The sequence below is a fragment of the Hemicordylus capensis genome, chromosome 3, assembly GCF_027244095.1.
Source record: "Hemicordylus capensis ecotype Gifberg chromosome 3, rHemCap1.1.pri, whole genome shotgun sequence".
Lineage (NCBI taxonomy): Eukaryota > Metazoa > Chordata > Lepidosauria > Squamata > Cordylidae > Hemicordylus > Hemicordylus capensis.
The window spans coordinates 164835895-164848956 of NC_069659.1; positions in this window are offsets into that span (position 1 = coordinate 164835895).

The following is a 13062-nucleotide window of genomic DNA, read 5'->3' on the forward strand; positions in this document are numbered from 1 at the left end:
CCAGATGTTTTTAACCCTAATTATCGTTCAGTGCCAGTATACACAAGTCTTTTCCTTCAGCCTAAGGTCAGCCTGGAGGTTGAGTATAATTGAAAGTCCCTCTAGTCTGTTAGAAGCTCTATCTTATAGGCACAGAGTCAAAAAGATGCTTAAAGAAAATGTACTTGTCTAAAGATTTCTGCATGTTTTAACATTAAATTACATCTTCCACATCTTCTAGATCCAGTACTTGGGAAGTAAAAAAGAAAATCAGTTTGGACATAAGGAGGTAAAGTAGCTGGAGGTGGTAATTTAATCAACCAAGGATATATTTCAGTGTTATTTTTTTCCTGGCCTCCTAAGCATTAGCACTTTAAATTCATTATGTCTGTTTGACAGATATATGCAGCCTTAAGGATCTAAAAATGAAATCCAAGAAGTATAGCCTGCTAGAGGACATATATTGAATTTAAGAGATTAAAACCATTGCAAACAGAATGGAACATCTCATTCCTTATAAGCATGAGTATTTTGCAGATGTTAAATACAGTCTGTTCTGATTATTATTTTTAAATGCTCTACCAAAGTTTCCTAACTTATTATATTGATGAAGTAGATATTAGAAAGATAACATTAGCTGCTGTGCAGTTTCAGGAAGAAGCAGTGTTACACAGGATATTCTTCTATCAATAATTAACAAGACAAGCGCAGCTGTAGCTGCTTCTTGCTATATGATTTAAAGAGGTAGGAGTCATGGCTGAATTATCTGTAAGACTAATAGCAAAAGCGCCAAATAAAACAGTGGGTCTCTGTTTAACTGGGACAATTAAACACTTCTGTGTCATTACAGCCATTTAGCAATGTAAATGATCTGTAATATTAATACATCATCCTTGAAAAGAAGAAGTGTCGTCCTAATTAAAATGTATTAAAGCAACCATTAGAAAGTCATCTAAAGCAGTTGTAAAAGATACTAGGGAGGATAAGGATACTCATTACATCCCAAATCTCTCTTCTCCTTTAGAATTTTGACAGAAGAAGTTTTGGTTCCAGGCAACCTTCTCTTTAGTCCAGCTTCAGACATATGTAAAATGCAGCTCTACAGCAAAGCAGTGGCATATATAGCATGGACTTTATCAGTTCCTTTTATCAGCAGCTGTAGTTTAGCACTTCCTATACAGCAAGACTGTATTAGGCAGGAGTTTAGCATATCTCTTTAAATTCCTTAGGGGGGGAGAAGAAAAGGAGAGAAAGGTGCAATCTAGTGAAATACACATGTGTCCAGATAGACTCTCATAAGATTAGGGTCATCTTTTCAAATCACATTTCAAACCACATTGAAATGTACCTTTTGATATTTTTCTTTAACCAGTGATACTGTAATGTTTAAACATAAATCCAAGTTGTCTATCATCTGATGGCTGATAATCTCTTAATTCTCCACACTGCCAGTTTGAATTTCCTACTAAAGATGCACAGCCTTGGTGAAATAGTGTCAAGCCCAGAGGAGATAACAACATGGAAAAATATGTAGTATTAGACACTGAATGAAGCAGTGAATTAAAAAATCATATTAGATTATGTCTTGTGCTTGGTGCTTAACAAAGAGAGCGATTCCTTCCCAGATCATACAATTAAAAACCATCAGTTTTGTTGTGTTTCTCTAATTTGGTGCTTTGTAGAGAGGAAAGACTCAAATTCGTAGAGGAAAAAGTCCCAACACTAGAAGTTGGTGAGGATATAGCTGAATTTTATATGAGGATATTATGTGTTAAATGATACTCCTTGGAATATGGTTTGTGGACTATTAAAAATTCTAAGTGAATACATTCCAACATCTGTTTTATACATCACTTTGCATTAATGTTTACAGGAGAATACCACCACTACCATTAATGGAATCGTAGTTATACAAAAGCTTTCCTTTTTTGAATTCACAGTGTATCCACCAAGACTTATATAATAGTCAGCTTATGTAAATAGAATTCCCATTTAGCTAGACCTCGTTATTGTGATGTTTCAGTTTGTCCTGGATTATTTAGGGGGGAAATGGATTCTTCTTTGCTTTACAAAGCTGGATATATGGATATATGGGCAACATCCAGAAGTAGTTAGTTATGACTAAGCACCATTGAAATCAATGGGATGTGCTAGTAATGGCTGGCTTGTCCCATTAATTTCAGTGGAACTTAGTCATGACTAACTTAGTCTAGATGCTATCACTTTTTGTTTTGTTTTACAAGACAATATCATTGAAAATATGTTTTGTTAGTAACATTTGCATAAGAGGTGTGAATTAATACTAAGAGTTGGGCTATTCTCCTGATCAAGGTAAATTAACTTGAACAATGATTTATCTGTTGCTGTGCTTTAAAATTTCAATTTGCATTATTTTTGTCTATATACAAAAATTATTTTTGTCATTATACAACAGAAGAATACAAATTGTAAAGGTAAAGTGTGCCATCGAGTCGATGTTGACTTCTGGTGATGTTGACTTCGATGTTGACTTCTGGTGACCACATAGACCTGTGGTTGTCTTTGGTAGAATACAGGAGGGGATTACCATTGCCATCTCCCGCACAGTGTGAGATGATGCCTTTTAGCATCTTCCTATATCACCGCTGCCCGATATAGGTGTTTCCCATAGTCTGGGAAACATACCAGCTGGGATTCGAACTAGCAACCTGTGGTACACAGCTTTAAAAGATAATATTAGCTAATTTGACCAAAAAAAACCCCACCCCTCCAGTGGACATTCATTTCAGTTTCATTTTTATTTCTATTAATTTTATTACAGGGATATAAAACGGGGTTAAAAATACATTCTTTCTCAGAAACAGTTAGAATTATTCATTCCTTCATCATGCTATCGACCTTTGTTCTTTTTTCAAGTTATAAGGTACTTATAACTCTCTGGGAAAGTGTTATTTTCCTTCTTTAACCCAATTAATTTTGACATAATAATGGTTAAGAACCTGGGAAGTCCTAGGTTCAAATCTAAACTCAGCCACAGAATCTGTAGGTGGCCAATAAGCAAGCTACTTAGCCTCAAACCTATGGAGATAATATTATTAACCTACCTTGTTGTTAAAAAGTAGAATGCTGGCTGGCCATTTCCTTGCATTCAGCCAGTATCCTTGCATTTCCTTGCATTCAGCCAGTGACCAAGTGGTCAGCAACAGTGGATGAAGCTCCACCTGTGAGCTGGCAGGTGCTGTAGGATTTGTTGGAACTGGCTGGGGTTTCAAATGCAGCCTGAGGGCTGCCTGTTGGTTACCCCCTGCTTACTCTGTGCCTTGCTTTAGGGTAGGTTAAACTATTAAAATTATCCCAGTAAACTGGAAAACAATTAGCAACAACATTAAAATCAAGAGAAAAATTCATAATATGAGATGGATGCTAACCAAGTAGCACTTTTAATAAGTATAGGCTTTAGGACAAAAAAATGGAATCAGAGTCAACATTATGATACTGTGGCATAAAAGACTGATGCCATTTTAGGTAGTATTAAATATTTCTAAAAGTTAAGAAATAGTAGCTGTTCTACTCATCACTTGTTGAGTACTCATCTAGAGGCCTCTGTTGTGTTCTGGGTTCGACCATTTAAAGAAAGTTGGAAGGCTGAAAAGAGTTAAGAGAAAACCTATGAGGATTATAATGGGCCATTATCATTTACAAAAACTTCCTAACTGCATGATAAATGTAGCAATGTAATAAGACATTTCTGAACACTGACACACAGTTTTCCAAAAAATGTTTGCCAGACTTTTGAGAATGCTTTGAGTGTAGGATAATTTGCCTTTAAAAAGACAATTACACTAGTTGGCCCAGGTGTGTCCTTGATTCTTGATCCATACCTAACATTGCTAACTTCTCAACTTTTTGGTTGTATTTCCTCATATTTTGTGAATAACCTGTAAAAAAGATTCCATGAAAGGAATAAGTATTGTTCAGCAGGCTATTTTGTTCTTATGCACACACATTCTCTACCTTGCTCAATGTTGGGCTGCCTGTTTGTTTTATTGCCTGGCTCCTGTGCCTTTAATCACAGCCTGACATCACAGCAATTAAGAAGGTAAAATTGTTTGCATCACTTCATCTTCATACCAGGAAAACAATTCATGTATGCATGTCAGATTGCTGTTAAAAGCACAAAGTAGACTAATCAGGTAAATATTATATTCCAAAAGAAATAGGTTTATTTGTATTTTAAAAGGGAACTTTTAGAAAATGGAAAGTCTAAAAAGAAAGAAAAAGATGGAAAGTTTGAATCCATTCCTGTATGAATGTTTACATTCTTTCCCTCCCCCTTTCTGAACTGTTCAATAAAGGAATAATCATAATTTCCCATACTTCTGCCAAGGAGCCCAGAGTGACTTACATTGTTATTTGCCTTTCCCCCTATTTTTTCCTTACAGCAACCCTGTGAGGCAGGTTAGGTCAAGAGGGAGTGACTCTCCCAAGGCCAGTGAGCTTCAGGGATGAACAGGGTTTTGAACCCATGCCTCCCCAGTCCTCTAGTCTTACACTCTAACCACTACACCATACAGGCTTTTTATTCCAAAACAACTGAGTTTACCTGAGTTCTAAGGAGAAAAATAAGGGATATTTGAAGCTAGTAAAATAAATAACTCTGGATGCTATAGATCTATAAATATCCCCATATTACCTTACAAAGCAGAAATACTGGAACAATCACAGGAGATAGACATGTTGGAGAGTGTACTCTCTGTGTTTCTCTCCCATTGGAAGATGTGGACTGTACACAAATGCACATTGATTTACAACATATCAACATATCCCAAGTATTTGCATGTTTCAAATGATGCATCTCATGCATAACGTGCCTGAGAAACATATCCAGGAACAACCCCGTAACACCCTTCTCGAGTGCATCAGATTATGCTGGCATACCTGGATGTGCAGGCTTAAACATGTTATAGAGGGTATAACAGTTTTGCAAAGTCACATTGCCAAACTTCATAATTACTTGATTCAGAATGCAAATCTGTCCCAGTGTAAAGTTCAGCTGTATTCTAAATCCAGAACCATTTCCCCAAGAAGTTTCCTCCAGCTCAGAATGAGAATACAATCCTGAGCATGCTCAATCTTCATTCAGCAGACCAGTCACCCAAAGGCAGCTGCCATGTAGCTGTATGCTTCACAACTGTTCTTTAGATCATTCTTTACTCTTGCTGAAACTCTCATTGATTGTGTTGAAACTACGTGAATGTTCAAGCCTGTTGCTTTGTAGGTGTATATGCAGAGGTTCATTAATATTAAACCCTTTCTCTGAGAAAAAACAAAACCCCTATTGGTTGCTTTGAAGGAAGTGGCCAAAGCAGCCTTTTGTTTGTTGAATAATTTTCTCTTTCGATCAATTTTTCCAACCGTTCCTTGCAATGTTTTAAGTGGTCACTGTTCCCCCATCCAGGTCTAAAACTGTTTCTTGTTCCCAGATGTTTTTGTTTGGGGAGGGGGTAGTTGAATGTATGAGGGGCCTAGCTCCACTGTAGCTAGGAATTACTACCCCACCCCATAGTTCCAAGGCAACCCCCCACTCCCCGCCACCCAATGCTCCCTGCTGACACTTGCAATTGCTGACCCAATCCAAATCAGAATGAGGAAAGTTTATACTCCTTTTGCAGGTGTACAGGAGACTCCACAGTGGATGGTCCCATTGATTCCACAGGCATTTTCTTCTTAAAGTGTAGCCTGAACTGGCTTATATTCAAGTATAGCATTTTATTAGCTTGAGGATGAATGATGGTTTAAAAATACTGCCGAGTATTTTATACTGGCGAGTATAAAAACAACTTCATTTATTTTAGAATACATGTTATCAAATATGACACAGATTCAGCCAAAAGTTCTAGATGTATATAAGGAGATTACATAATGGGATTTCCAAACATTGAATGCCTAAGTCTATATTATTGACAGAGTAGAATGTGTAGCTATCCCTACTACATCTAAATGGATGAGGAATTCCCACAATTGTAACTTCTGGATGCAAGATACAGAATCTTTTAGTATGATGGAGTGAAGTTCAAAATATCAGGTGACGGAGCTATGATGAACATGGATTTTCCATAGTCATTCAATCAAATACTCAATCCATTCGAAGCACTGAGATTTCAAATACATAAACTTCATTTGAATCTCATAACTACTGGCTGGGCAAGAAGCCCTGCATCACTTATGGCCTCAGGAGCATCTGTGATTTCTTCATAGAGGTAAAAGGAACCAAACACAGTAGATTCTTCCTGAGAAGCCAGGAGTGCTACAGTCAATTGTAGATCAGAAACTGTTGATGCTTTGAAGTTTTGTCATTACTATTGGCATGCCAGTTGACTTGTGTGAAGAAGAAAATGCATGCCATGCTCCCTCCCTCAGTGTTTTTTTTTAAAAATCTTAAAACACACCTTTTTAAGGAGGCTTTTTAATGCTCCATTATGATTATTTTTGTTATATCCGGTAGATTCTTCAGCTTCTTTAGCTTTTTATAATTTTCAGTTTTAATTTTAACCGAATGATTGTGGTTTTTAATCTGACAAATTTTGTCTTCTTCTTTTTTCTTGTTAATTTAGTTAATTTTATTACTTTTATTGTATCTTGTGTCTATCTTATGTTGTGAGCCTCCCCAAGCAGTAGTGCACTGGAGGGGCGGGGTATACATATTTTAGATAGATAGATAGATAGATAGATAGATAGATAGATAGATAGATAGATAAGGCAATTAAATGCTAACTCTTGGTTTTAGATCCCTCAATGGCACTTAGCTTAGGTTTGTTTGTTTAACAAATTTATATACTGCCCCAAACATTATGTCTCAGAGTGGTTTACAATAAAAACAGTACAAATTTAAAACAGAATTAAAACAGAATTAATATGTCTTAACTGCCTTTTTAAAAGCTGTCATAGATGGAGAGGTTCTTATTTCAACAGGGAGTGCATTCCAAAGTCTTGGGGCAGCTACGGAGAAGGCCTGTCCCTCAGTAGCCACTGGATGAGCCAATGGCAACTGTAGACAGACCTTCCAGATGATCTCATAGGCACTGGGGGTCATGGTGAAGAAGATGTTCTCTTAAATACCCAGGGCCTAAACTGATTAGGGCTTTATAGGTTATAACCAGCACCTTGTATTTTGCCCAGAAACTTATTGGCAGTCAGTGTAGCTCTTTCAATAATATGGTCTCTCCGAGATGACCCAGACACCAACCTGGCTACCACATTCTGTACCAACTGCAGTTTCCGGACTATGTACAAAGGCAGCCCCACATATAGCACATTGCAGTAGTCAAGTCTGGAGGTTGCCATCATATGTACCACTGTTCTGAGGTGACATATCTTGAGGAACGGACACTGCTGACTTATCTGCCAAAGCTGATAAAAAGCACCTCTGGCCACCATCTCAACCTGGGATGCCAGAGATTCAGATGCCTGAGATTCACATCCAGAAGCACCCCCAGACTGTGTACCTGTTTCTTCAGGGGAAGCGTGATCCCACCCAGAACTGGCAGATCGAAATTGTCTCCCGAGTTCTGACCTCACCCAATAAGTACCTCCGTCTTATCTAGATTCAGTCTTCATTTGTTATCCCTCAAACAATGCCTCCAGGCAGGCATTTAGGGAGGTTATGCCTTCTCCTGATTATGTTGACATGGAGAAATAGATTTGGGTGTCATCAGCATACTGATAACACCCTACACCTGATGATTTCTCCCAGTGGTTTCATGTAGATGTTAAACAACATTGCAGACAATATGGAGCCCTGAGGAACACCATACGGAAGTTCAGATTTTGAAGATGGACACCAAGGGATACCATCTGGAACCTGCCCAAGAGGTAGGAGCAGAACCACTGCAGAGCAGTGCCTCCCACCCCACAACCCTCTCAGACATTCCTGAAGGATATCATGGTCAATAGTATCAAAAGCTGCTGAGAAATCCAAAAGGACCAACAGAGTCACACTCCCTCTGTCAATTCCCAATTGGAGATCATCCATTAGGCCAACCAAGGCAGTCTCATCCCATAGCCCACCCCAACGCCAGCTTGAAATGGGACTAGATAATGTTTCCTCCAAAATTGTCTGGAACTGGGAAGCCACCACCCTCTCAATTGCCCAGCCACAGAAGGTTGGAGACAGGCCTATAGTTGCTTAACTCTGAGCGATCCAATGCAGGCTTCTGCAGAAGAGGTCTAATAATTGCCTTCTTGAAACAAGGAGGCATCCTGCCATCCCTCAGAGAAACATTTATAATCTCTACCAAGCCTTCTACGACAATCCCGCTGCTGATAGTATAAGCCAAGTTGGACAAGGGTCAAGAGAACAGGTGGATTCAGGTGGATTTGGCTGCACCATTCCAATCAGCTTGTCCACACCCTCAATAGTCACAAACTGAAACTGATCCAGCCTAACCACATAAGAGGAGTTGCTGGACACATCTGCATCAGACACAGCAGTAATTGTGGGGTGTGAGTCTAAGTCAGCCCCAATAAGAGATATTTTATCCACAAAGAACTCATTAAATATGTCATAGTGGATAATCGATGGTTCCAAGTTCTCATTCAAGGGAGGAGGGCCACACAACAGCCCTCTCACAACCCTGAACAACTCAGCTGGGTGTGAACTTGTGAATTCAATACTGGCAAAAAAGAATAGCTTCTTTTCTGCCCATATTATTCATATTATACCATGCATATGATTTTAATTTTTTTTTTCTTATTAAGTGTTTAAATGTGGTTGTGTTGGTGTTTTTTTTTAATTGTTCTATTTCATCAGTCTAATTCACCTTGAACATTTCTCTGGAATTGGAAAGACAGGATATAGACTTTCTAATAAAATATAGGAACAAACATTTAAAAAACGTCTCATTTCCATCTTAAAACTATCACAAGCATTTGCACAGTGAGCTAATTCACCTACACTTCCTCTAGCCAAGACCTACACATAATAAAGCCTCCTCTCACTCTCTTTAAATTTGTATCCCCTTGGAAGAAAGCTGGATAACCACTGTCTGCCACCCTTTCTTACCTCTTCATGGGAACACTAAAGCCTGCCCAAGCCCATCTAATGTGGAAGGTGTGGATGGGAGAACAGTGGCATCACTATGCTTGCATTGCTACTTCTCCTCTCACTGGTTTCAGAGGAATGTCACTGAGCTGGCGTCAGTTTCCCCAGTCGACTGCAGTCAACCAGCCATGCTGCAGTCTACCTGCATCTCGAAAGCTAAAACCATTAACTAGGATTTACTGAATACAGTGGGATTTACTTCTAAGCATACATGTATAAGATGGTGCTGTTAGTGTGTGCATTGGTGAAAGGGTGAAAGATTGTCATTGGATGGCAATGGAAAACACCGGCTGACAGATTCCAGACTAATGCTGCACTTGCACAGACAACACAAGGATGTTTCACCAGCTAGATGTGCTAAGTCAGGAGCTCTCATTCCAGACTAGTGTTCTACTAGCACAATAGGGTACACTTGCGCAACTAGACACAAAAGCAGATGTGTACCAACATTGTGTTCCACTGTTTTTGCACAAACACAAATCTGAGGATCACCATTACTTCACACCTTGCATGTGTGCAACTTGTTGCACAAACATAGTTTTAGTCTGGATGTCAGCCATTTAAATCAGCAGCACCTACACAGTACAGTGTACAGTAAGTGTACAGTAAATGTGTTTGGGTTATAGGTGCTAAATTCATTTTGTGAGATCCCCCTTTTGATGACTCATGGCCAAATCTCCCTCTGAAAGATGTAATAGTTTTCCTTCTAGCCAAAGAACTTTACAAAGTTCGGGAGATCTTTCTCACACCCCATTTGTACCCTAACCATTTTCATTTTATTTTCATGAACTTTAATTTTCATGAACTTTTACTTTAATGGCAATGGAGTGCTGAAATTGCAGCTGTATTCCACCAGTATGTGTGATTTCTGGAATGGTTCAGTCAGGTAGAAAATAGAAATTAGACTGGGGGAGTTGCCCTAAACTGTGCACATGTAATTCCAGATGTTCCTTTCATGAACAAAACTAATTCAAGCTACCACAACCTGTAATGTTTAGCACAGTAGCTGATCTTGTCAAAATTGTATCTCACTATGTCCAGATTATTCAACCCACATATGAAATGTTTTCAAGGTGTGGTTGGCCACTCTCTATGTGTTTCAAAGTACTAAATCATTCACAGGACCAGTCACCACACCCAAATATGTTGCTTTGTAGTGCATCTTACCTTGCGGTTCTTTGATCATATCACCATTATGACAAACTGGTTGTGTAAATTGGGCTCCTTGGAGAAAGAGTGGGATATAAAATGTAAAAAATAAAATAATAAATAAATAAATAAATAAATTGCTCCAGAGTCATACTGGATGACAGCATCTAAACATCCTTGCACCCTGAATGTGAGTATCCCATTCAAAAGTGGCTATTTCATTATTTCATTTTTGAATGTCTGTACTGCCCTAGGGCTGCTCATAGTTACATGTTCATCTGCTTGACCTGGGGAAACATTTACGGGCACATGTACAAAAAACAACAGGTCTTAATGTGGACTAATTACCCACAAACACTAATGAGTCTTTTGCTCACTTGGTAAAGGAGCTTTAAAAACCATTATAAAGATGTGATCTTTTCATTCTTCTGTGGAGCACTTATAATGTAGACCAGCCATTCTACTCACACTCCAAAGATATTCCTGGATTAAATTAGATTAATGGAGGACTGGGAAAACAGACCCACAAATATGCATTGGAAATGTTGAGAAACCTTCCCCCCCTCCCCACCTCCGCAAAGAACAAAACAAACAAACCCTTTTACTGTTCTTTAACTGAATAATGGAGATGAATGGAGGATTGTGAAAACAGTCCCACAAATAGGTACTGGAAATGTTAGAGGAAAATAAAACCCAACCTTTTTGCTATTCTTCAACTACTCTGGGTGAACAAAAGAGTGATTAAAGATATTTTAAACTATAGCTAATTTGTGCTGAGTGATCTTCAAAAAACAGTCTTTTTGAAGGGTAGTATTTTTTTAAAGGGTAGTACATTTTTAAAGGGTAGTTTTGTGTTTTTTTAATACTCATCTGGTGACTACACAAGGATGGACCTTCTATGTTGCTGCCGCCAAGATTCTGGAGTGTGCTTCCTGATAAAAAGAAGAGCCACCCCAAGTCTGATGACTTTTAAAAAGTCTCTAAAGACATATTTATTCACTCAAGCTTTTAACCTAGACTTGTGGTTTTAAATTATGTTAAGGTTTTAAATCCTGTTTTACCTTGTTTTACATCGATATAAGCCTCCCAGAGACAGAAGGTTGTGGCAGTGTACAAATATAATTAAATAAATTATAACTAACATGAGCAATCATGATAGAACCAGAGGAGAATGAGGCTTAGCATTTGTTCTAGATGCATTCATCGTAAAAGCTTGATCTTGCACATACCTGATCCCAAGAGGAAATTACCACTGTTGTAAAGCCAGCTTAGTTTCATGTGTTTACTTGGTTAGAAATATGAAGGAATCCTGGATTATATAACTTGGCATTTATTTGGCTCTCTCTCCCTCTTTTTTCTCCTGCCCACAAAGTTTCCTTTGCCTTCCCCTCACCTAGTAATTGATAGCAATTTCTCAAATTTCATTTCTGGCAGCCAAATAACATTTCAGTGAGAGAGTGCATGTAAGAGCATTTCCAAGGGAATTGCTTGATCAAAAATCACTGGCAGTTTGGGAGTAACCTCTGAAACTTCTTTTAAAAGCTAGTACTTCAGCCTATAGTCCTCTCTGCCTATAATCCTCAATCCCCCACCCTTTTTAATTAGGGGGCTGAGTTTTTCTGATTGTTTTTGCTGTTGTTGTACATGTGTAAAATTGATAGGGAGGTTCAAGTCCTGCTGCTGTTTTTACTTTTCCAACGCTGTTTGGTCATACCGAACAAGCTGGCTGCCATGTCACCCAATCTGCAGCCAGCACCAGCTCTGTCCCTTTTATCTTGTTATCACTGGAGCCCTAGGCTTTCCCCAGCAGGTGGAAACCTCCACTGGAGGAAAACTACAAATCAAGGCCAGTGCAGGGCTCGGTTTACTCCTTCTGCATTAGGAAATTAGCAGAGGAACTGCTGACAGCCAGCCCAGATGTTGAACAAAAGTATTCAGGAACCGTGGAAAAGTGGAGGAGTTTTACCCATGGCAATTTCATCATCACTGGACTGCCTTCTTCTCTTTGTCTTCAGTTGTCCCCTTTAATTCAAGAAAGGGGATTTTTTTCTGGTAGTGAACATGGGCAAGAACTGAGAGGAATGGAGTATTGACAAAACAATTTGGTCACATTCCCTCTTAATCTTACTAATAAGTATAACACAGGATTTCCAGAAAACCATGTAGGCCAGATCCAGCACAGAACTTCACGCACTTGATTTCACTGGGTTTAAGGGCACCCCAATTAGCCCTGGATTATGGCTGCAACTCACTTTCATCACTGATCATTTCCAGAAATTGGGCTACATTCTGTGGCTGCTTACTAATAAAAGGAAGAATCTGTAACACAGAAAAGAGCTTGAAAACTCATAACACAAAAATATGATAAATCAAAATGTCATTCCATCTGATCTCATACTGTCTATTCTGGCATCAGTTGGTAACTTAAATTCTTTATAACTCCTAATCCCAATGATGGAAACTAGGAACTCATGCAAAGCATTTCCCCTACCAAATAGGCAAGGAGACAGCTTTTAAACTGGTGGCTCTCTTCTGTTTAGCAGTGGGATAGCAACTGTCCCTATTCATCCCAGGATAGAATCCCTCCCAGTAGCTACTGCTCCTGTCTCCCTGTTTAGACTATGAGACCTTTTGGGACAGAGAACCATCTTTTCATCCCTTTTGCTATATACAATGCATTGATAACTCTTTTGTTGTTGCTGTTGCTGCAAAGCAATATAAATATTCTTAAGAATAGTGTTGGACATACCACACAACTGTACATTCGCCTTGTAATGCTGCATTTACAAGTTGCACATAAGTGCAATTTGTGCAACTGTAAAAACTGAGCAACCGGAGTTGTGCATTATTTCCCC